Genomic DNA, 23,389 nt, shown 5'->3' on the forward strand with positions numbered 1-23,389 from the left:
ACCAATAATATATTACATGTTAATTAATTGAACTTAAATTTTTTTAGAAAAATTAAAGAATGCTGTAGAGCTCTGTAGATTCACCTGAAGTTGTGTCCATGACATTTTAAATGACAAATACAAGCTACAGAGTAGTATGTATAGGATATACAAATATATTTTCTCCTGTCTGTATGAGCTACGAATGTATGGAAGAAGAGACAAACCGTGGAGTAACATCGTTTAACTCAAAGACAAAGGAGACAAAGATGCTCAGTGTTTTCTCCTATGTCTATATTACTTGACTTGTTGCGATGAGCACATATTTTTTAACATTTTTGAGACATAATTGACCATAAAACCCAAGTATTAATGACATTAATGACTATGACATTAATGACTATGCTATGATCACCATAATCCAGTTCAAAGACATCTTACCATCCCAGTAAAAAGCCTGTGCCTGATTACAATGCATTCCTACTCCTAACCTCAGCCCCAAAGCAACCACTAATCTATTTTCTGTCTTTTGCAAATTTGACTTTTCTGGACATTTCTTATAAGTAGACCCTCCCACTTATGTGGTCTTCTATTCTGACTTCTATCACTTAGTGGAATGTTTTTTCAGATTCATCCATGCTGTAGCATGTGTTGGTGCTTTATATTCTTTCTTTGGCCAAAGAGTATTCCATTGTATGGTTAGAATACATTTTGTTTATCCATCCACCAGTTAATGAATGTTTGGATACGCCTGCCAGATTCAATACAGAATGCCCAATTTAATTTATCCCAAATAATTTGAGATATACTCATGCTAAAAAAATTAAACATTATTTATCTGAAATTCAAGTGTAACAACGCATTTTATGTTTTTATTTACTAAATTTAGCCACTTTACATTTGGAGTTTCCACTTGTAGGCTATTAAAATAATTATTATAATGCTGCTGTGAACATTTCTTTGCAAGTGTTTGTGTGGTTGCGCATGCATTCTGTAATTTTGAAAAACCTTTAAAAATTAAATAAAACCTCCTTTTCTGAATGGATGCCAATAGCACCCGAAATGTTAGTCTGTATGATAGCTTAAGATACTCTTAATGAATCTGTTGCAGAGAAAAAGCACATAAATATTGGCCTCTGCTTTAATTATATGCCAACATTTCCTACTATGGCAACTCTATGCTGCCTTGTGTTGTTTTATTACTTGCTGGATTGCCTATGGTTATTTAAGAGGATCATAAAACTTGGATACCAGACCTACTTGACATCTAAATAATCTAAGTCCAGCTCATTAAAAGCTGAGATCAATAGCTTGGTACATGCTTTAACACAGATTTCCTGTTTTTGGTTTAGGAACATTTTGGATTTCAGGAGACAATGAGATTTGCTATCTTGCTGTCTGTATTATTGAATAAAGCTGAATAGAGCCAGCATATTCCCACCTTATACCTTTGTCCTTCCTGTTTCCTGGGTCTGGGAGACTATTGTCCTAATGCTGGCATGACTCACTTTCCTATTTCATGCAGGTCTCTGTTCCAGGATCCCTCATCAGAGAAGCCTTCCGCAACCACGCTGATTAAAGCCCTTCCCCACTCAGGCCTACCCAGAACTTGGCCTATGCCCATCTTTCTTGGTAACTCAGATTGAGAGATTTAGCAAATAAAAATACAGTTAACTCTGCATGTTAGACAAAGCACACATAATTTTTTGGTAAATGCATGTTCCATGCAATTTACTTGTTGTTTATCTGATACTAAAATTTAACTGAGTGTGTTCAATTTTATCTGGCAACTCTATTCACAACAGCACAACAGGACATTATATAATACATTTATCTGCTTATTTATTTTATTGTTGGCCTCATCCTAAGAGCACATGACCATATTAGTTTCATAGGGCTGTCCTAACTAATTACCGCAAACTTGGTGGTTTGATACAACAGAAGTTTATCCTCTCACAGTTGTGAGGGCCAGAAGTCTGAGATAAAGATGTCTGCAGAGCTGTGCTCCATCCCAAGACTCGAGGGGAGAATCTTTTTTTGTCTCTTACAGCTTTGAGTGGCTCCTGGCATTCCCTGGTTTGTGGTCACATCACTCCAATACCTGCCTATATTGTCACATGGCCTCCTTCCCTGTATCTCTTTGTAATTTTTTTTTCTTTTCCTTCTTCAATGGCTACCTGTCATTGAACTTAGGACTCACCCAAATCCAGGATGTCTTATTTTGAGATCTTTAACTTAATGATATCTGCAAATATTCTTTTTCCAAATAGGGTCATGTCTGCAAGTTTGGGATTGACACATCATTGAAGGGGCCATTATTCCACCCACTATGGCAACTCACTGGAGTTTGACAAATATCTGTTGAATGGATGAGTGGGAAGATCAGTGGAGCTGGGCATTTTGGGGTTCAGTTCTATTTCCCAAACATCCATGCAGAACCTATTGTGTACTGAGGTTAAGAAGGAGCTGGGTACACATTTTTGCTTTATAGTTTCTGGGGGACATTCTGGTGGAGGTCTTCCAATGCTGAGAAATCAAGTTTTGAGCTGTACCACAGGCACCACAGCATATGGATGATGGTCGAGGTATATCAGCCTGCATGTGAGGAAGCTGCAGAAAGTTCTAGGAGCAGAGCCTGCAAAAGGCCCTCCAGCAGCAGCAGCCACATGGGAGTAAAGAGAAAGAGAGCCCATGGGCAGAGATAAATCCACGTGTTCACATGCCTTCTTTCAATGCCAAGAGCCCATAGCTTAAATATTCCCAGGCAGGGATCAATCCAACAGCCAAGAGCTCTAACACGGCAGCCAAGAGAGTCTGCTTGTCAGGAAGCTTTACCTCCTGGTTTGGAAAAATTATTTTGACACCTGCTCAGGCCTGAGGAGTCCATAATCAAATTTTCCTGCTTCCTCTTATGAACTGGAAACCAAATGGAATTTGCAGGAGCCTAATTGCCACAGAAAGGCTGTGCCTGAAATCACTCTTCAGTTATGGCCAATATGGCCATAGGGCTAAGGAGAAAACACAGTGCAGAGTGTTATTAGGTGGACGCTTGCTGAATTTCTGATGAACACTCCCAAACTAACAAGAGAATCATCCCTTCCAAATTAATCACCATGAAAGTATATATTCATGTTTCCAGGGCTGTCTTCCTGGGAATGCAACGTGGATGGTCACTTAGGCCTGTGGAATACTCCTCAATGCTTAGTTTAGTGCCCTGTTGCCACCTGCTTCAAAGTTTTAATCACCTTTTAACATGGGACTTTCTTTTCTTTTTTTTGGGGGGGGGGACTTTATTTTCATTTTGCATGGGGGCTCACAAATTATACAGCCATGCTTGTTTTAACAACGTAAGGGTTGTTCAAAATTATTTTGCCATTTCTCTTATGGAATTGCTTCTAGGAGAGAGAATGAACTTTGTAGGACCAGTAGGATTGTTTATATAGGATGCAGAGGCAGAGCCAGTGGGATTTGACTTCAAACCCCAGCATTGCTTCTTACTAGCTGCCTCTCCTTCTGGTCTGAATTTTCTCATCTATGAAATGTGGCTAATATATCTACCTCGTGCAGTTGCTGTGAAGATTAAAAATATCCACATAAATGTGTAAAGCCCCTGGTTCTCTGCCTGACATGATAGGTTTCCACTACATGGGTGTTGCTCTCAGATTCATAACCTGTCCAGAGAGGCCAACTAAACAAAACCTTTAGTGACATGGGCATCTGACCTTTATTCAGCAAGTGTTCATTGCTTGCCTGCTGTGCCCCAGTTGAATAATCAGATTAAATCCCTGACCTTATAGGGCTTTCCTTGCAGTATAGGGGAAGACAATAAACCAAGTATGCCAATAAGTACGTAACATAATTTCAAGTGGTAATGAGTGAGAGGGAGGAAAATAAAATAGCTTGCAGGGATAGAGTAGGCCTGAAGCAGAAAGAGGGGAGCTCCCCTAGATACAGGGCTTGGCAGAGATCTCCTTAAGCATGTGATTTGGAGCAGAGACCTCATGATGTGATAGAAAGACCCAGTGGATCATATGGAGGGAAGATTCTTGTAAGCACAGTGAACCAAAGTAGAGGTATCAATGTGGAAATAATGGTGGAAAAATTTGGGCATCTCTCACTCATAACTGTAGCCAGAATATCTGCAGCAAAATATGCTCATGGGTATAATTAGTTGATTTAATACATGTTGCTTGTGTGACAGTGAACGAGGCTGAGGGAAGAGCTACAGTCCTGTTCAAAGGAGAGGCAATATAATTGAGGAGATCAATGTATATGAATAATTCAAGTGAACAAATAAAGGAATGGTCTGGGGAAGGTGGAATAAAGTGTTTATTAATGTCAACAGTTCAAATATAAATGTTGTTTACACGGGGTGGAAGAGCCACTTTCAAGTTCTCTGGATGAGGTTGATGAGATCACTTCCTCCAGGGTTTGGGGTAAACAAATTGGATAAAGAAAACCCCTCTAAAAATGCTGTCCTCTGACACCATCTTCCATAATTTAGGAGTAGGTGGAAGGAGATCAAAGATTAATGTATTCCAAAAATGTAAATCCAAATGTGTAGAACCCAGAAGTCAACGGAAGTCACTGTGTTGCTTAAGATACAGATAAGATGGGCTTCTACCCGCCACGTCGTCATTCCGTGTGATAGAAGGAGTTTGTGCCTGCACCTGACTCTTTTTTCTACTAAAGTTCCCAGGAGGCCCTGTTTTTTTCAGTACCTGTACCAGTCAGCATTCTCCAGAGAAATAGAACCAATAGGATGGATTTCTACACCAGTCGATTTTTAAGTAAGATATTTCCCAAATCCTATTCTCTCTTTCTTTCTATGTGTAGTCATCTTCCTATAATTTGTCACTCATTATTTGTTACGGAACAGCTAGCATTGTTTGTGTGAAGTCCAGAAAGGCAAGAGGAAAGCTAGTCCTTAAGCCAGAGTTGGTGTTACAGGTTTTCATCAAGTAATATAATGAAATTTTACAATATGAGTGCATGACTAGATCTTTATATTCATACATTGCTTCATCTTGCATTTGTTTTCATAATTGGTGATCTTATGGCTTCCCATTTTTTATTTACTAGAAATTTTTGGATCACCCAGGTATTAAATTTTGTATTTTCTTCTTTTGGGTGAACAAGGCCAATAAACAAACAAAATGAAAATGCCATTGCTTATTGAACTACAGATATAAATCTCAACTCCTATGAGATTCTGGAATTAGAGATCTAGTTCAGAGATTATTTGCTCCAATAAACTTTTTCTGGAGCTGTTTTATGTAAATTTCTCTTCAGCACAGATCTGAAACATCTACTGCTCCAGGAAATAAACAGGATGGTTTTTTAAAAAATTAAAAATATGTGATTCCAATAGCTGATAAGATTAACAAATGAGTTTAGAGTGATCATGTTAGAAAAACAACCAGAATACTTTGCAAGAACCTTGCCATTTGTAGAATCTAGCATCATTTTCAAATGAATAAAACTATTATCCCTTAGCCATACAGTTTCTTATATTTTAAAGTAGTGATTGCCAAGCACTGTATCTGTTTACGTTTATAGCTATGTTTACTGCTGAAGAGGTCTAGATGTCTTGTCTAATCACTCCTCCTTTTGCTTATAATTTAACTTAAAGGAAGCTAAATTATAACAACTCAGATCCCCATCTCACTTCAGACATTTATCAGGATAGTAAGATATATGTGTAGTAAAAATTTCTTTGACAATTCTTGTTGTTGACTTCATTATTGCATTGTGTAGTGCACATGTCTGAATAATGTTTGTTTTAATTTGTGATAACAGGATTTAATTTTTGGATATAGTGAGATAGTTGATAGCTCTACACACCTGAAGTTAATGGGGAGAGAGATCATGTTTGTAAATGAGAAACCTCAGTATTATGAAGATGCAAATTACCCCAAGTGAATCTATAAATTGACATGTTAGTTGGAATCACATGGAACAGGGTTTTTCCCATTGAATATGTTATAAAACTCATTTGGAAGAATAAAAGAGGTCCAGAACAATTTGACAAAGAATGAGAAGGGAAGAATTTCCCTTACTTGGAATCAATCTTGTTGCAAGGTATAGTAATTAAATGGTTAAAACAAATAGCTTAATGGTCAAATTTTCCAAAATTGTTCTTGCAACTGATTTATGCTGTAGATGTTGGAAGGAATAGGCGGAGCTATATGAGGGTTTGAGGACATGAGTAGAGCAGAAAATAATTAGAGGCAGTGGACAGTTGAGGCATCCCTTAGCTCTCTCCTTGTCCAAGGCATTAGCTCCCAGATGTGTATGATGAAGTTAAACTTATCAATGCTGGAAGTGCTGCTGGTGCCAACTGGATGGGCCGTGTGTTGGGATGGGCAGGGAGAAGATGTCCATCTTCCTCTGTTAGTTAAGATTCTTGATTGTGAACAAATAGGATGTCCTTGGACAAATCCTTAGACTAGTACTCCCTTTATCACAACCAGAAGAATATGAATCTTCTGTGGGATCACAGATTTAGTTTTGTACCTACGAGGGAGCCCCCTCCCTAGCAGTTCTCCAGGAGCTCATGCACCCAGCTGGACTCTCCTTCTCCGAGATCAGCAGGTCTAACCTGTCTAGCCTTTGAATCTGGCCAAGAATTCTGATGATGTGCTGAGCAACATGCAATCCTGCTTGTTCCTGCACAGTTTTATTGGCTCTGAAGTTTTAAAACTCATAAAAGATGTTTTATCAGTAAAAGGAGCTGGCCTACAGGGAACAGATGATTATGTAATAAGGCATCATCTCCTGTGGTCTAATAACCATAACCAGTTTTAAATATTACACATCATAATATCAATAAAGCTTTGGTCATTTATTATCTACTTTTCAAATCTTCTTCTTTCAGTAAAAGATATTAGGAAAGGTCAGAGCTGCTGTCAGACCCCAGTGATAAAGAGCAAGATGGTGCTTTGGAAAATGGTAGTTCTCACAGCGTTCAGGACTATAAACTTTTTAAATTGAATTGTAAAAGTTTATCACTAATAAAGAAACTCTTTTAGGTGATTTTAATGTTATTTGGTCGTTTGGAATATTCCACAGATGGAAACAGATGGTAAGGTCATGAAGTGGGTGAGCATTCGGCATCATAAAATGCAAATGCATTTTCTCCATGTTAGAGATGCAGCAGTGTAGTCCTGATAACGTTATAGGTCATTATCTAGTTTCTACGAAGATCAGGTACTTTAACATAGCAAATAAATAGGGAAGGGACTGAGGCTTCTGCTGGCAGGAAAGAGGCTGAGAACAGCCAGCAAAGCTCCTTTTGGTAAAATAAATATATATTTCCTATTTTCTCCTTTAAATGACCTTGGCCAATTCCTTTCTTGTGATGAGCAAGAAACAGTCCACCCTGGATGACAATGGAAATTCATTATTAGCAAAGGGTAATTTTAATAAGAGGTTTGGTTTCTAGGAAGGCAAATATACTAGATCACAAATTCCTTGAGGGTGGACTCTTAGTCTTTGATTTCAGGGTCGTTCATTCATTCAGCAAATGATTAGCGAATATCTACTCCATGTAAGGCATTTCTCTAGACACTTAGAACAAAATCAATGAACAAAATAGGGGGGAAAAGTCCCTTTAGGGAATTCACATTTAAACAGGATAGGTCAAGCAAAAAAGCAATAGATAAAATAGGTAAGTAAATTAGTATGTTATTGTACGAAGTATGTTCAAAAGTGAAAAGTGCAATAGGGAAAAAGAGTAAAGCAGATTCAATGTGATCAAGATGGCTGGGGTGAGGCATGGGGTCCTCTAGGTAATAATTACTGTTATTTTATTTATTTATTTATTTTTATTTTATTTATTTTATTTTTTATTTATTTATTTTATTTATTTATGATAGTCACAGAGAGAGAGAGAGAGAGAGGCAGAGACACAGGCAGAGGGAGAAGCAGGCTCCATGCACCGGGAGCCCGACGTGGGATTCGATCCTGGGTCTCCAGGATCGCGCCCTGGGCCAAAGGCAGGCGCCAAACCGCTGCGCCACCCAGGGATCCCTATTTATTTTTTTTTTTTAAAGATTTTATTTGTTCATTGATGAGAGACACACAGAGAGAGGCAGAGACATAGGCTGAGGGAGAAGCAGGCTCCCCATGGGGAGCCTGATGTGGGATTCGATCCCAGGACCCCAGGATCATGCCCTGAGCCAAAGGCAGATGTTCAACCACTGAGCCTCCCAGGCATCCCAATTCCAGTTATTTTAATATGCATGTTGCAGACCTTTATTTTACAGTGCCTACACATGCATATATATATTTTTAAAGATTTTATTTATTCATGAGAGACACACACACAGAGAGAGGGGCAGAGACACAGGCAGAGGGAGAAGCAGGCTCCACACAGGGAGCCGGACGTGGGACTTGATCCCAGGACTCCAGGACCACTCCCCGGGCCAAAGGCAGGCACTAAACCGCTGAGCCCTCCAGGGATCCCATGCATATATTTTGAATAATGATAGCTTCTGGTGAATACATAGCATTGTTGCTTCCTTTTAGTCAATCAACCCTATGTCATAAAAAATTTCCTTATCAAGGACTACTTTTCCAAAATGTAAATAATATGGTAATTAGGGAGGTCCTCTTGGAGAAGAGGCTACTTGAGGGCTACTCCAGTGACTCGAAGGGAATGAGCCATAGACATAGGGAAGGGCGTGTACCTGGCATGTCTGAGAAACAGCAGGGCGGCCAGGATGGCTGTAGAGGTGTGAGCAAGCAGGGGAGGAGGGAAAGAAAGCAGAGAGGAAAGGAGTAGGTGGTGCTGAATCATTTAGGGCACGGAATGCCATTGTCAGCGCTTTGGATTTTACTTTGAGTGAAATGGGTACCTTGTAGGGTTTTAAGTACAGAAGTGACATGGCATAATTTATGACTTAAACTCTCTTAAAAAGACATCTGCACCCCCATGTCATTGCAGCATTATTTACAATAGCTCAGACATAGCAAAAACCTAAGTGTTCACCAGTGGATGAATGGATAAAGAAAATGTGATATATATCTCGCATATTAGTTACCTACAGAAAAGAAGGAAATCCTGCCAACTGAGAACATATAGATGGATCTTGAAGACATTATACTAAGTGAAATAAGTCAGATTGAGAAAAACAAATACTGTATGATCTCATTTATATATGGAATCTAACAAACCAAACTCATAGAAGCAGAACAGATTGGTATTGCTAGAGCTCAGGAGCAGGGGGTAGGGAAATGGGTGAAGGTGTTCAAAAGTTCTAAGTTAAAAAGATAAATAGTTTCTGGAGATTTAATGTACAGCATGGTGACTATAGTTAACACAACCGTATTGTAAGTTTGAACGTTGTTAAGACAGTAGATCTTAAAAGTCCTCATCACAAGAAAAAAACTGTAGCTGTGTGAGGTGTTGGATGTGCAACTAGACTTATTGTGACCATTTCATGGTATATACATGTATCAAGTCATTATGTTGTACACCTAAAACAAACACAATGTTATGTGACAATTATATATCAGAAAACCCTCTGGACACTGACTGAAAATATACTGTTAGCAGGCAGGAGACAAGCAGGAAGACCAGCAAGGAAACTATGTTGGCAGTCCTGGAGAAATGAGGATACTTGGACCAAGTGGGGCTTTGGAGATGGTGGAAGGTGATCAGACTGGCTGTGTTTGACCCTAGAGCCAACAAGACTTCCTGCAGAGTCTATGAGCACTGTCACAGAAAGGAGGAGCCAGGGAGAGCTCCAGGGTTTTTGGCCTGACCAACTGAGGGATAAAGCTATGGTTTCCCTACAGGGGGAGGGCTGCAAGAGGAAATGGCATCGTTTCCATTTTGGACAAGTTGAGTTTGAGGTGTCTGTTAGTCATCCAAGCCGAGATGCCAAGTAGGTAGTTGGATATTTGGCAGAATCTTGAATTTGAGAGAGAGGGGTCTGGCCTGGGGATATGAATTTGGAAGTTATCAACACATCTGATATTTAAATCTAAATATCATCTGATATCTGATATTTAAGCTATGAGCCTGGATGAGATCCCTATAGGCGTGAGTGTAGATAGAGAAACAAGAGGTCTCAGAAGTGACTTTGTGACTAGCTCAGTGAAAGTGGAATGGATAAACAAGATGAATGAGTCATAACAGCATTTAGTGCCCACAAAATGGTAACTCAAATAAATAGCACTAGATACGGAGTTCATGAAAGCAACAATCTGGAGTTATTTACAAATGAAATGTGGCTTCTTTTAGGTCCAGGATGGAAGTGATGAAGAGGGTCACAGTGAGAGGAGAGAGTAATCACAACTGTACTATGTTTATTCACTCGCTCATGTGTTCATGCCTCCCAACAGATATATTTTAATTGCCGAATATGTGCCAGGCATTAATTGCTCATGTTGGGCACTTATAGTTTTTTGCCACCCAGCATCAATTTCTTCTTTCTGACCACTTTAATTTCCTTTCAGGTATTTCTGCTCCCAGCTGTGGGCCACCCTGCAGGGACAGTGAATCCACAAGCCAGTACCGCATAGGGTACTGCCAGGAGACCAGGCATGTGACCGAAGCTTGGCCAACTAGACTCGCTACACCAGTGTTTTGGCCTTTCAGCAAGGAAAGAGGAAACGACTAGTGGCCCAACAGAATATAATTCAAGTCACCATCGCAAGCTACACATACAACTTTGAATTTTCTAATAGCTACCAAACAAGGTAAGAAGAAACAGGTTTAGCTAATTTTAATTATATATCTTATTTGACCTTACATATCCAAAATACCACCAACATGTTATTGTCATACAAATTATTCACAAAGTATTTTACATTATTTTCCTTGTGCTAAGTCTTTGGAATCGGATGTGTGTTGTACACTTACAGTGCATCTTTTTTTGGATCAGCCATATTTTGGCACCCAATTGCCGCAGGTGGGGTGTTACTGTGTTGGAGAAGGTGGGATGCAAGTTCATTCATTTTAGCAGCAGCACGCTGAGCTTCTGCAGGCTCTTAACAGCAGGGCTGGCTTCCTGACCCTTCAGAGCTTCCCCAGTCTTTGGGGGAGCCCTCTCCACTGTGTCCCCCCTCCTGACAAGAACAAATCAGAAAGTTTCCAGCAGCCTGGAATGCAGTTTCTTTTGCTTAGGCTGCTACTGTAATTTCTTGTTACTTGCACTCAAAGAAACCTCAGGGCTCTACCCCTTTTTCACTGGAAAACAAAGAAGGATGTGTGCTGGATCAAGACCTTTCACAAGGGTTGAGTCAAGAAGATTAAACCTTCAAAAAGGATGACATGAGTCTGCATGTGTTTAGACAGGACAAACCTCCAAAATAGAGCTTTCAGTAAAAAGACAAAGATGCATAGAATATGTATAGTATGATCCTGTTTGTATAATTTCTTCAGCAACCACACATGCGTATATATTTGTGGACATATACACACATAATTATTACATGGAAAGGAACAAACTTGTAGAGCAGAGGGGACCTTTAGAAACCATGGATGGGCAATGGGCAACAGGTAGATTATGGGCTGAGTTTCCCCCTATTCATGTGTCAAAGTCCTAACCCCTAGTACCTCAGAATAAGACCATGTTTGGAAAGGGATCTTTGCAGAGGTAATTAAGTTAAAATGAGGTCACTCGAGTGGACTGTAATCCAGTATAACTGGTGTCCTCGTAAAAATTGGAGATTTGGATGTGCCGCATATGATAAGAAAGGTGATGTGAAGCCACAGGGAGAAGATGGCCATCTCCAAGCCAAAGAGCGAGGGCTGAAGCAGATTCTTCTCTCATGGCCCTTAGAAGAGCCCAACCCTGCCAGCACCTGAATCTCAGACTTCTGGTTTCCCCATAACTGTGAGAAAATAAACTTCTGTTATGGAAGCCACCTCATCTGGGATCCTTTGCTGTGGAAGCCCTAGAAAACTCATGCTGGGAAGTAGTTAGAAAAAGGGGGTGGACTTTTACTTATTTAAAAGGTTTCTGTTCTAATATTTTTACAAAGTGTACTTCTATGTAAATACCAAGATGTGGAAATATTACAAAAAGAAGAGTCAGGGCCCTCCCTTACCTTCCTACTTCCTTCTTTGTACACATTCCCTTCTTGGAGTTTCCCCACACATGAAGCAAGCTCCTCGGACTTGCCATCTCCAAAGGGAGGAAGGTGGAACTTATGACTTAACTCCTCCTTGCTCAGTTAATGTACTTGCCCGCTTGTGTAACTGTGGGTACTCTATGATGCTCATTGGAATGATTATGGAGCCATCTTTGTTTTATTTCACTCTGGTCTTTCATCAAGTTCACTATTAGACTTTTATGAAGTTCCTCATCTAGAACTACACCAGTTACAGGTCTTTGCTTGTAGGCAACAGAATGTATGGCTTATAGTCTTAAGCAGAAAAATAATTCATTGAAAGGAAAGAAGGGGCCTAACAGATTCCAAAGGAAAGCTCTAGGAATGGGTTTGGGAAAAACAAACAAACAAACAAACAAACAAACACAAAACAAGAAGGCAACAAAGTTCATGGGGAGAGGGGAGTCATAGCCAGAACTGATGGGCTCTTACTTTAGGATGCCACCAATGAAGTTAATCAGCTGATGCTTGTTCTTTTTTGTTTGTTTCTGAATCATTTGCTTTAGGATTCCATACTCAAAGGAAAAAGTGTCTAATAAGCTTATGTCGGCTCATAGGCCCATCCCTTAATCAAGAAAGGCAAGAGACTCTCTCCAGCAAGGTAAGTGCTCTCTGCAAGGCAGGCCCAGTTCTCTCATGGCCAGAGGAAGGGGATCCTAAGTAGCAAAAATAACACAACATTTCTCTTGGATTTTTGGATGATAATTGGTTTGTTTATTCCACAATGTAAAGTTATCTGACCAGGGGCCGTGTTCTGCAGGAAGATCTTTCCTATAGCATCATCTCCCAAAGCACAGAGTTGGATTTACAGTTTTCTTACATGACATCCAAGAGGATGAGTGATTGATAGGTGTCTAGAGTTATAATGTGAAGTAAATTCCATTACATTCTGCCTAGATAGCTTTCTTTATACTTGTCATAGGGGTCCTTTTCTACGTTTTGCTTCTTACTAAAAAGTTGGTCTCCCATTTCAAGGCAGTAATCACTGTGTTGGCCAGACCTTCTTTCATTTTTCAGGTAGTTGAAAAGTCTATCCAATACCCTCACCAGTGGGGGGAAAAATGTAGACTATTGAAATCACTTCCTTTCATCCATGTATTTACAGACCCAGGGAAAGTTTGAGTTCATCTCTTTATGATGCAAATCTTAGCAACACATTTCTTAAAGTTTAGAATCAAATTATTCAAAGGCACATCTAATTATGGCCCAAACGCTTGATTTCATTAACTTCAGTAGCATATTACATGGATTTGGGCTGTAGTTATGAGATCATGATTTTATTTTTACCTTATTAATTAAAATATGGATGTTTAGGTCTATTTTAGTCATATTCCCCACAAGTGACTTTGGTTGAGATTTTGTAATGCAGTGGAAACAACATGAGCTCCTGGGGTTGGGCAGACCTGTGTATCCTCGGTGTGAAACCAGTTCTCATTCCAGATGTGAAATACATACCAAATGCAAACTGCAGTGTGCAAACCTTCTGGCAGAGATCACGTGGGCAGCATCCAACAAATGTGAGTGCTTTTCATTTATGCTCCTTTTAAAAAATATTTTAATTTCTTTTTTAATTGAAGTATAATTAATATACAGTGCTATATTAGTTTCAGGTGTACAGCATAGTGATTTGACAATTTTATGCTTTACTCCATGCTCACCATGATAAGTGTAGTCACCATCTGTCCCCATACAGTGTTATTACAATATTATAGACTGTTTCCCTCTGCTGCATTTTCATCTCCATGACTTAATTAATTGAGTGGCAATGGTAGGCAGAAGAGAAAGGGGCAAGGCAGTTGCAGGCTGAGACCTGAAGTTCAAATCTGAAATCTGCTTTATTCCAGCCACGTGAATGCAGGTAAGTTGCTTAAATTCTCAGAGCCTTAGTTTCTTCATCTATAAAATAGGGCTGAAATATCTATTCCTTACTGTGATCTTGAGGATCAGATGAGACACTTGAGGTGTCTATTTCCTGTACATAGTGAGTTCTCAATAAATTGTAACCATTAGGACTTGGCAACTAACATTTTATGTGGTTGACTCATTTGTGCTCCCTAAAACAAATACTCTATAATGCATTTAAAGCAGCTTAATGATTACTGGCTTGTTTAATCTGCAGGTCTGTTTGGTTTGTATGAATATAAGAGTTGGACCAGAAAGCAGAGCAAATCATATAACCTACAATTTCCTAAAATGCATCTAGAACACTAGCCCACCATACAAATGTAACAAAATGGGTCATCAGGAACATGTTTTCTAGTCAAATTGAATTGGGGAAAACTTTTTTTTTTAATTACTTATTTATTCATGAGAGATACAGAGAGAGAGGCAGAGACATAGGCAGAGGGAGAAGCAGGCTCCATGCAGGGAGCCCGACGTAGGACTTGATCCCCAGACCCAGGATCATACCCTGAGCCAAAGGCAGACGCTCAACCACCGAGCCACCCGGGTGTCCCTGAATTGGGGAAACTTTAACAAAAGTCAAACTGCTATGTGTTTTTTTTGCAGGACTTTTCAGAGCCTTTAACATACATACACAGAGCATAACCAAGTCATGCATTGTGACTTTCCAGAGGCAAATAGTGCAGCAGAATTTTCTAATTTACTTGAAAACAAAACACATTAATATGAGGTTAGGATTATTCAGAAAACACTGTGGAGAAGTGATGGCATAGCTGTGTTACCGGCCACTTGCCAAGTGGCACAGGAAGTGATCACGGCAGACAATCCAACTTGCCCAAAGCGGCCATTGGGGATGTAATCTACTTGCTCTTGAAAGCAGAATTTTTCCCCCAAAATTGAGTTGCAGCCTACGAGGGAGAAACAAATTGCCACCCCACTGTTCACACTTCTGCTCTGTCTGTAAATGTTAGCAACTACCATACAAAGAAATTTGAATTCCTGCAGCAATAAATATGCAAATACACATTTTCTCCAAATATGGCTGGGGCATCATTTTCCCCCTTTTACCACCACAGAGTCCCTAAACAGGTTTGAATCTGTTGACAAAGCTTTTTAAAGCCATCTAGCTGACTTTTTCTTTTGTGTGCTTGCAATCTGTTAACTATATTCCCAGGGAACTCAGATGGAGCACTCTCTCTCCCTTCTCACTCTCCCTCCCTTATTCCCTCCTTCCCTGGCTCTCCCCCCTTCCCTATTTCTCAGCAGTCTTGCCTCTGGATGGACAAATGGAAACTCATTCAGTCACTGCCATGTGAAGCACCAAAATCTAGAAAAATCCTGTTCTATGTCATTGGCTAAGTAATTACTTGAAATGCATTACCCACAGTTTAACTCTTTGACATCAAAGGAGTTTTACCTGCAAATGGACGAGGTCCTATTCTTTATGTCCAAAATATTCTGGTTTTCTCCAGACTCCTGTGCCTGAGTGAATCTCAGGATGGATGGATGGATGGATGGATGGATGGATGGATGGATAGATAGATCAAGTTTCACACATCCATCAACATTTAGAAGTGCAGTGATGTTTCCATCTATAAATGAAGCTGGAAATTGAACATGAAGGAAAAACAAATCTCATAGAGTATAAAGAATGGCTCGAAGCTTACACTTTAGGTCAAGGAGGACCATTTTCTAAAGCTTACATCTTGCTGCTTGGGCAAGATTTTCTTTAGCCTCTTGGGCAATCATTAAATTAAATGATAATATGCACATTTGTAGGGTCCTAATGGTGATGGGCATTAGGGTAAAATATAGTCATGTCTTCATATTTAGGGGGGAAATAATTGGTGCCTTACAAAAATGAGGCATAACTGGGGGATGATGCCAACAGGATCTATGACGTAAAAGCAGATTCTGCACCATAATGTGAGCGTCTGTCTATGTGGCCCACCCATGTGGTTCCAGTGCCTAGGAGGATGGTGGGCACACAGTAGGTGCTCAGTCATTGCTCCTTTGAGGAACAAATAGATACCTTCAAAGAGGTGGCTTCAACCATGGACACGTGTCCCCTCTACCTATGGAGTTGTATTCAGTTATGTCATGACTAAGTAGCACAGTGTCATAGTTAACACTGGCTACAGAGTCAGGGAGCCTTGAGGGTCAGGGTCAAGCCTGTCCCATCTGTGTGGCTTTGTGTAAGTTACTGAGTCTAAACCCCACCCTCCTCATCTCTACGGCGGAGACAGCGATCACTAAGACAGATTGGGAGCAAAGACTGGTTAAGACAGTGTGTGTCAAACACCTTTGCACAGCACCTGGCATGTCGTAAGCATTCACTAAATAGTAATATTATGGCTATAAACTTTGTGTCAAATTGGGTCAAATAGAATAAATCCTTGGGTAGAGTAGTATATAACAAGATGCTCTGCAGTGTAAATGGTATGTACTAACTTATCAATGTGGGCCCTGGGTCGAAAATGCAAACATGGCACTAGGTCACACTGTTGATAAATCTCTGTCCCTCATCCTCAGCCCCACCCAGCATGGCTAGAAACATCAGGGCAATAGTGGAGAGCACATCCCTGAGGGCCCTAGAGATGATCATTTCAAAATGTTGCCCTGGATCAGCGGTTTTCAACCAGGGACAGTTATGCCACCCACCCAACCCAAAGAACGTTTAGCAATATCTGGAGTCATTTTCAGTTGTTACAAGTGTGGGGATGGTTGGCAACAGACTACATTTTGGGCTTCTGTGGGTAGGGGCCAGGGGGCCCACTGAGCATCCTCCGGTACAAAGGACAGCCCGCAGCAGAGAATGATCAATAGCATCCCAACTTTTGAGTTTGGGTTTAAAAAATATGTGACTTTTTGAAGATTCTGTTGGAGTCAATGTTTCTTGAGGATAAACGATTTATAAAATTATTTTCAGAGTTTGGAAAGGGGTTCAGTCAAGTGGCTCAGTTTGGCTCTGAGGACTGGGGAGCGAGATCCTTTCAGGGAGTCCAAATCTGTTATACTTCCTGGGGTGCGTTGGCTGCACAGCAGGGCCAGTGCAGACGGGTGCAGCCTTATGAAAATATGCCTTGAGCCAATATTCAGCTTTGGAATGTTTTTAATGAGTCGTTTTAAAATACTTGAATGCACTGACTAGTGACAAAGATCCTAATTAACCCAGATTCCACTAAAAATAAGAAGAGCCCATTGCATTTAGGCAGAATTATTTCATCAGTTGGTAAAACAACCCTGCGAGGTAGGCAGAGAAAATAAATTCTGGGGAATAATGATACGAACAACAACATCTCTTGTTTATTAAGCTTGGGCTCTGTGTTACATGCTGCAGTAGAGCAAGATGAGAAGGAACTTTGGGTCTGGAGTTATACTTCAGCCCTATTGCCTACCAGCTGTGAGATTCTGGGAAATTTATTTTTCCCTCCTGCCACTTATGTCTTAATCTGTAAAATGGGAACTGTAATAATATATGCCTCATGGGATTGCTGTGAAAATTCAAAAGAATAAAGTCTCCAAAACATTCAGCGCAGTGCCTGATGCATACACTTCCAGGAGATGTGAGGTCATTCAATTTGGAATAATCCCCACAAAAACTGTGTGGAAGGGAGATATTTAAAGACGAGAACATTTAGAAATGAGAAAACTGTGTCAGAAAGAGATTCAGTGAGTTGTCTAAATTCCCACAAATCGTGAGTAGCCAAATTGGGTCGAATTCCAGAGCCCACTTGGGAAGCCTCGTCCTGGAAGCGTGTCTGGCATATATAAGGACCCAGTACCTATCTGTTGAAGAAGGCTTCCCCTACACTGTATCTTCAGTGATCTACATTTTAGGTTGATTTTGCCATTTATTACACTTCCACTCTTGCTGACATCACAGGAATGGGTTCTCAGGTCTCCAGTGGGTGCATCAGGTTATTCAAATACCGTAAATGGCACATTTCACACTTGGAAAATTGCCCTCGGAGAAACAGCAAAAGGTGTGTCAGTGTTTCCACCAAGAACTAGTTCTCAGCAGACAGGAGTCATGAGAAGCATGTGTGCTCTGGTCACATTGCCTGGACCTTCTTATTGGAGCTTCCTTCAAGTGTTCCCTGGAAGAGCCTCCAGGGAGAGATGAGTCCGTAGGCTGCCTAGCACAATTAAGAAGAGCACACAGCATGTGTGTGTGTGTGTGTGTGTGTGTGTGTGGTGCTCACATGTGATTGTGTATGTGAGTGTGTGTGTGAGTGTGTATGTGCCCGTATGTGTATGTGTGCCCATCTGTGAGTGTGTATGTGTGTGTACTTGCATGCCCATGTGTGTATGTGAGTGTGTGTATGTACCGCTGTGTGTGCCCATGTGTGCATATGAGTGTGTATGTGCCTGTGCCTTTGTGTGTGTGTGAATGTGCCTGTGTGTGAGTATGTGTATGTGTGCACCTGAGGGTGTGTATGAGCCTATGTGTGTATGTGTGTGTGTACCTGTGTATATGCCCGTGTGTGTGTGTGTGTATGTGAGTGCCTGTGTGTGTTGTGTGCCTGTGTGTGAATATGTATATGTGTGCACCTGTGGATGTGGATGTGAATGTGTATATGCCCATGTTTGTATGTGCCTGTGCCTCTGTGTGCACCTGTGCGTGTACATGTGACTGTGTATATGCCCATGTGCATATGTATGTGGTGTGTGTGAGTGCGTGTGTGCTTGTGGGTGTGTACTCTGGTCACAGACCTGAAGCAGCCCTCATCACACAGTCACCTTGACCAATGCCATGGCAATGACGAGGCTGACATTGGAGTCGTGGGAATAGCTTGGAGTTGGGCTCCTCCTAATTCTATTTAATCGCGCAGCCCTGGATTTGACATCAGTTGCTTGGAAATGGAAGGTGCGAAGGGTGGACCGTGTCTTCCCAGCTTGGCAAGATTGAGATAGAAACAGCAGCTGATGGGCATGGCCCCACCACAGCCCTGAGAACCTTCTGCGGGAACCTCCCTGATGGCTCCAGGGTTCAAAATCAGAGCGCCACTCACCTCTCGGCTGTGGCAGCCTTGCCCTCAGGACTAGGCCCACCCTTCCTTCCTTCGCTGCTTATACTTTTTCACCATTTGATTTTTTTCTGGTTTATTTTTTGGCCCGGTCATCTGATATTGGGCGAATTGAGGAAATGAATATCAGAAATGACTCCTGCTGTTAAACTCATCAGTGTCCTCCCCAGGATGAGAATTCGATTACATAATTTGATGCAATTGTCTACCCTGAGCACAGCTGGGGCGCCTCACCAACAACCATTCTTTACATGTCCTCATGCCACAAACTTTTCTCAGGCTCACCCTGGTTTTAAAATATTTTAGATATCTCTGATATTCTTTGGAGTCTTTATATCCTGTAAATATACAACGGTCTACCCTTTGAACTAGCAATTCCTTTTCTAAGAAATTATTCCACAAATTTTTATTTTTGCCCAAGCAGTATAGTAGAATAGACTATAATGATATCTATTTCATCATTACTTATAACTTATTTGTTCATTTCATGCATTTTTAAAGTATTCACTGTTCAAAGCCATAGGAATCAGTTGTAAACAAATACTTAAATCTATTTATCTTTCCCTTATAGGGCTTATGCTGTCCTTGGGAATGATAGACCATAAACAGAATAAGTAAACAAATAATATTAAGTTGTGAGAAGGGAATGGGAAATTTGCAGGGGATATATGTGTGATGGAAATATGGTTGTGGGAAAGGCTTTACTGAGAAGCGACATCTGAGTCAAAAGCAGAAGGAAGTGAGGCAAGGGTTCATGTGGACATCTAGGGAAGGATGATCTCAGCAGAGGGAACAGCAAGTGCAAAGGCCCTGAGGTAGGGTGTACCTAGCATGTTCAAGGAACGGCAGGGAGGCCAGTGAGACTGGAACACAGAAAACCAGGGGAAATGAGGAAGGTGTACAGAGGCTGGTTGGCGATGATCTTGGCTTTTACTTGGAGTGAGGTGAGATAGAGAGGAGGGTTCTGAGCAGAGGAGTGACATGATGTGCCTTGCATTTTAATCAGATCACTCAGGCTGCTGAGTGGAGATTGGACTGCAGGGAGGCGAGGGCCAGAGCTGGAAGACCAGAGAGGAGGCTGTTGTGAACCTCCGGCAGGGACGGAACAAAGATAGGAGAGTTGGAGGTGGCAAAAAATAGTCAGAACTGGATATAACTGTAGGTGGAGACGCCAAGGTTTATAAAGTACCTACTGTCTATCTGGAGGGTAACCGTTTAAAGACAATTACAGCATACTCGTTCAATAAAATAACAAAAGTGAGCTTTAAGAATATTTCTATGTTACAGAGTTGCATGAAAGCATCAAGATGCATAGCAACAGGATAGTAAAATTCCTGAGTTATAAAAATGCATATACACACACAAATACGCTATTTTCATATTTTAAAGAAATTTAAATATATCAAATTAGAACAGTTGCTTCCTCTGAGAAGGGAAATTGGAGTTGGGGCGTGAAAGGGAAATTTCAGGTTTTAACTCGGTTAGTTTTTGCAGTTTTTTTGTTTCCCGGGAAACATTCCATTCATTGCTTTTCATTATTATTATTTTTTTTTTTTTGTAAAAGGAGAAGGATAAAATATTCAGAAAAGAAAAATATTCACCTTCTTGAGCTTCTAAAGACCTTTTAATGAAAACCTTAACTAGGGATCCCTGGGTGGCTCAGAGGTTTAGTGCCTGCCTTTGGCTCCAGGGTGTGATCCCGGAATCCCGGGATCAAGTCCCACATCAGGCTCCCTGCATGGGGCCTGCTTCTCCCTCTGCCAGTGTCTCTGCCTCTCTTTCTCTCTGTGTGTCTCTCGTGAATAAATAAATAAAATCTTAAAAAAAAAAGACCTTAACTAACCCCATGCCCCACAAGGCAGGCGTCTGTGCTTAGAAGGGCCATTGTCAAGGTTTACTTCAGAATTTGGTTTCCTGTTGCCCAATGTAGGATGTTTGGGGAAAGGCAATCTTTTATCTCTATATTTGATCCAAAACCTTCACCGTCTCTGTGGTCACCGAGAACAAAATTGGGTGCTGTTGATTTGCAGTTAGAGCCTTGTCCTTCAGGGGAGCAAATTCCAATAACTCTTCCCCTGACAGCAGTCAGAATGGAGGTAGAAGATGAAATACTTTCAGGATCTCAGAAATTGCCCTTCTAGTGTATGTTGGGGGCCACGCGAAATGAAATTGCACTTTCTCAGATGTATTTACACGTTCTGTCCTCCAAGGATTCACAGAGGTCCCAGTGACAGCACATGAATGGATTAATGCAGGGTACTTAAGAAGAGATGGTTGTGGGGTGCCTGAGTGGCTCACGGGGTTAGAGTTCGTCTTCAGCTCAGGTCATGCTCTTGGGGTCCTGGGATCCAGCCCCGCATCAGGCTCCTTGCACTTGGTGGGGAGCCTGCTTCTCTCTCTGCCCCTCTCCCTGCTCATGCTCTCTCTCTTTTTCTGTGTGTCTCTCTCATAAATAAATAAATAAATAAATAAATAAATAAATAAATAAATAAAATAGTTTTAAAAAGAGAAGAGATAGTTGTGTCAAAGACCTAATCCCCCTAATCTGATCAGATATCCTATAAAGTCCTACCCATACCAAGAAGGTAGGCATTTGAGAAAGAAGCAAGTTTTATAATTTCAGGGAAATCTATAATGTCCAATGGCACACCTGGGCTTTATATCTGACTTCTTCTAAATATTAAATTAATAAGAATAGCTGCAATCCTACTAGGCAGAGCTCTCCGATAGTCAAAGATGATCCGTATAATGGAAGTTGTCATATTTATCAAGAGTAGCAACAGTTACCATATAATTATTTGCCAACTGTGAGTCCACTGTGACTGACTCTTTTTAAAAAATATGTGAAATCAGACATTTGAGAGACTGTCACAAAATGCCACCAGTCTAAATTTTCTTTTGCTTAAGGGCACTAGTAACAAGGCATGGTGCCACATATAGATTTCTTTGAGTTTGGAAGTCTGCCACCAGCAAGGATAGGGCCACCCGTGGATTTGCTGCTGCTGCCTCAGATTGAAAAAAAAAATTGAATTATAAAGAACATTGTTTGCAAGTTGCACCTTCCATTGAAATGGTGACTGCTTGAAACTTGTCAGAGTGTTGAGTCCTTCAACTTTTTTTTTTTTAAGGCACTTGCCATTTTTACAGATTGAAACATCAAAGAACATGAGTTAGCTGCAAGAAGATATTAACTACACTGGTGTTCCCCAAAGGGGTTGATGCCAGGAAAGAGTTTAGATCTGTGGTTCTCAACCTAATACAGTTTTATCCATTCAAGGAGTATGGGGCGATGTCCGGAGATATTTTGCTTATCCCAACTTGAACGAGGTGGACCACTGGAATCTAGGTCAGGGATGGTGATAAATATCCTACAATGCATAGAATGGCCCAGCTACAACACAGAAGGGTCCCTCCCCACAGGTCCTTGTGATCTGGAATTTATCGTATATACTTGAGATGCCAATAGGAATACCTATTCACATAGCTAACTTAGGGCCAAATAATATGTACTGTGTATTAATCAGCTTGGCCTTCCATAACAAAATATCATAGACCGAGTAGCTGAAGTAACGGAAATTTATTTTCTCACAGTTTTGGAGGTGGGAAGCTTGACATCTGAATGCTAGCATGGCTGGATTCTGGTATGAGCTCTCCTGCTGGCTTGTCAATGGCTGCCTTCTTGCTCACTTAGGTGTGTGTACTCAGAGAGAAAGAGAGACGGAGACAGCAACCTGTCTGGTATCTCTTCTTATAAGGGCGCTAATTCCATCATGAGGACCCCACCCTCATGACCTCATCTAACTCTAATTACCCCTCAAAGGCCCTATTTCCATTCTTCACCTTGGGGATTAGGACTTTGCTATGGTCTGAATTGTTTGTGTCTTCCCCCAAATTCCTCTGTTGAAATCCTAACCCCCAAAGGTGATGATATTAGCAAGTGGTACCTTTGGGGATTGCTTAGGTCATAAGGATTGAGCCCTCATGAGTGGGATTAGTATCCTTATAAAAGAGACCCCACAGAGCTCCCTAACCTTTCCCACCATGTGAGGACACAGTGAGAAGGCGCCAGCTATGAAGCAGGAAGAGGGCCCTCAGCAGAGAATGTGACCCTGCTGATGGCTTGATCTTGGGCTTTCAGCCTCCAGAATCAGCTATACATTTCTGTTGTTTATAATACCCAGTGTTTGATATTCTCTTACAGAAGCCTAAACAGATGAGACGGGCTTCAGTATATGGGGCAGTGGGCATGTTCAATCTATAGCATATAGAAAATCTACACAAATGTTTATTATCTTTTTTTTTTATCATTGTTGGTCTCAGCTGTTATTATTTGGTAACACACAGAGGCATAATGG

The 23,389-nt window shown here is 40.9% G+C and overlaps 2 long non-coding RNA genes across 2 annotated transcripts in view; both read left to right on the plus strand.

Moving 5' to 3' along the window:
• The window catches only part of LOC140617915 (uncharacterized), a 79,231-nt gene extending 77,578 nt beyond the window's left edge, over positions 1–1,653 (plus strand). The window contains exon 4 of the long non-coding RNA XR_012018063.1: positions 1,505–1,653. This is a non-coding gene — a long non-coding RNA (uncharacterized lncRNA). The remainder of the gene's footprint in view (positions 1–1,504) is intronic.
• A 2,680-nt stretch (positions 1,654–4,333) lies between these two features.
• The window catches only part of LOC140618658 (uncharacterized), a 91,023-nt gene continuing 71,967 nt past the window's right edge, over positions 4,334–23,389 (plus strand). The window contains exons 1-4 of the long non-coding RNA XR_012018724.1: positions 4,334–4,769; positions 10,444–10,686; positions 12,609–12,703; positions 13,543–13,619. This is a non-coding gene — a long non-coding RNA (uncharacterized lncRNA). The remainder of the gene's footprint in view (positions 4,770–10,443; positions 10,687–12,608; positions 12,704–13,542; positions 13,620–23,389) is intronic.

This window comes from Canis lupus, chromosome 26 (genome assembly GCF_048164855.1).
Source record: "Canis lupus baileyi chromosome 26, mCanLup2.hap1, whole genome shotgun sequence".
Taxonomy (NCBI): domain Eukaryota; kingdom Metazoa; phylum Chordata; class Mammalia; order Carnivora; family Canidae; genus Canis; species Canis lupus.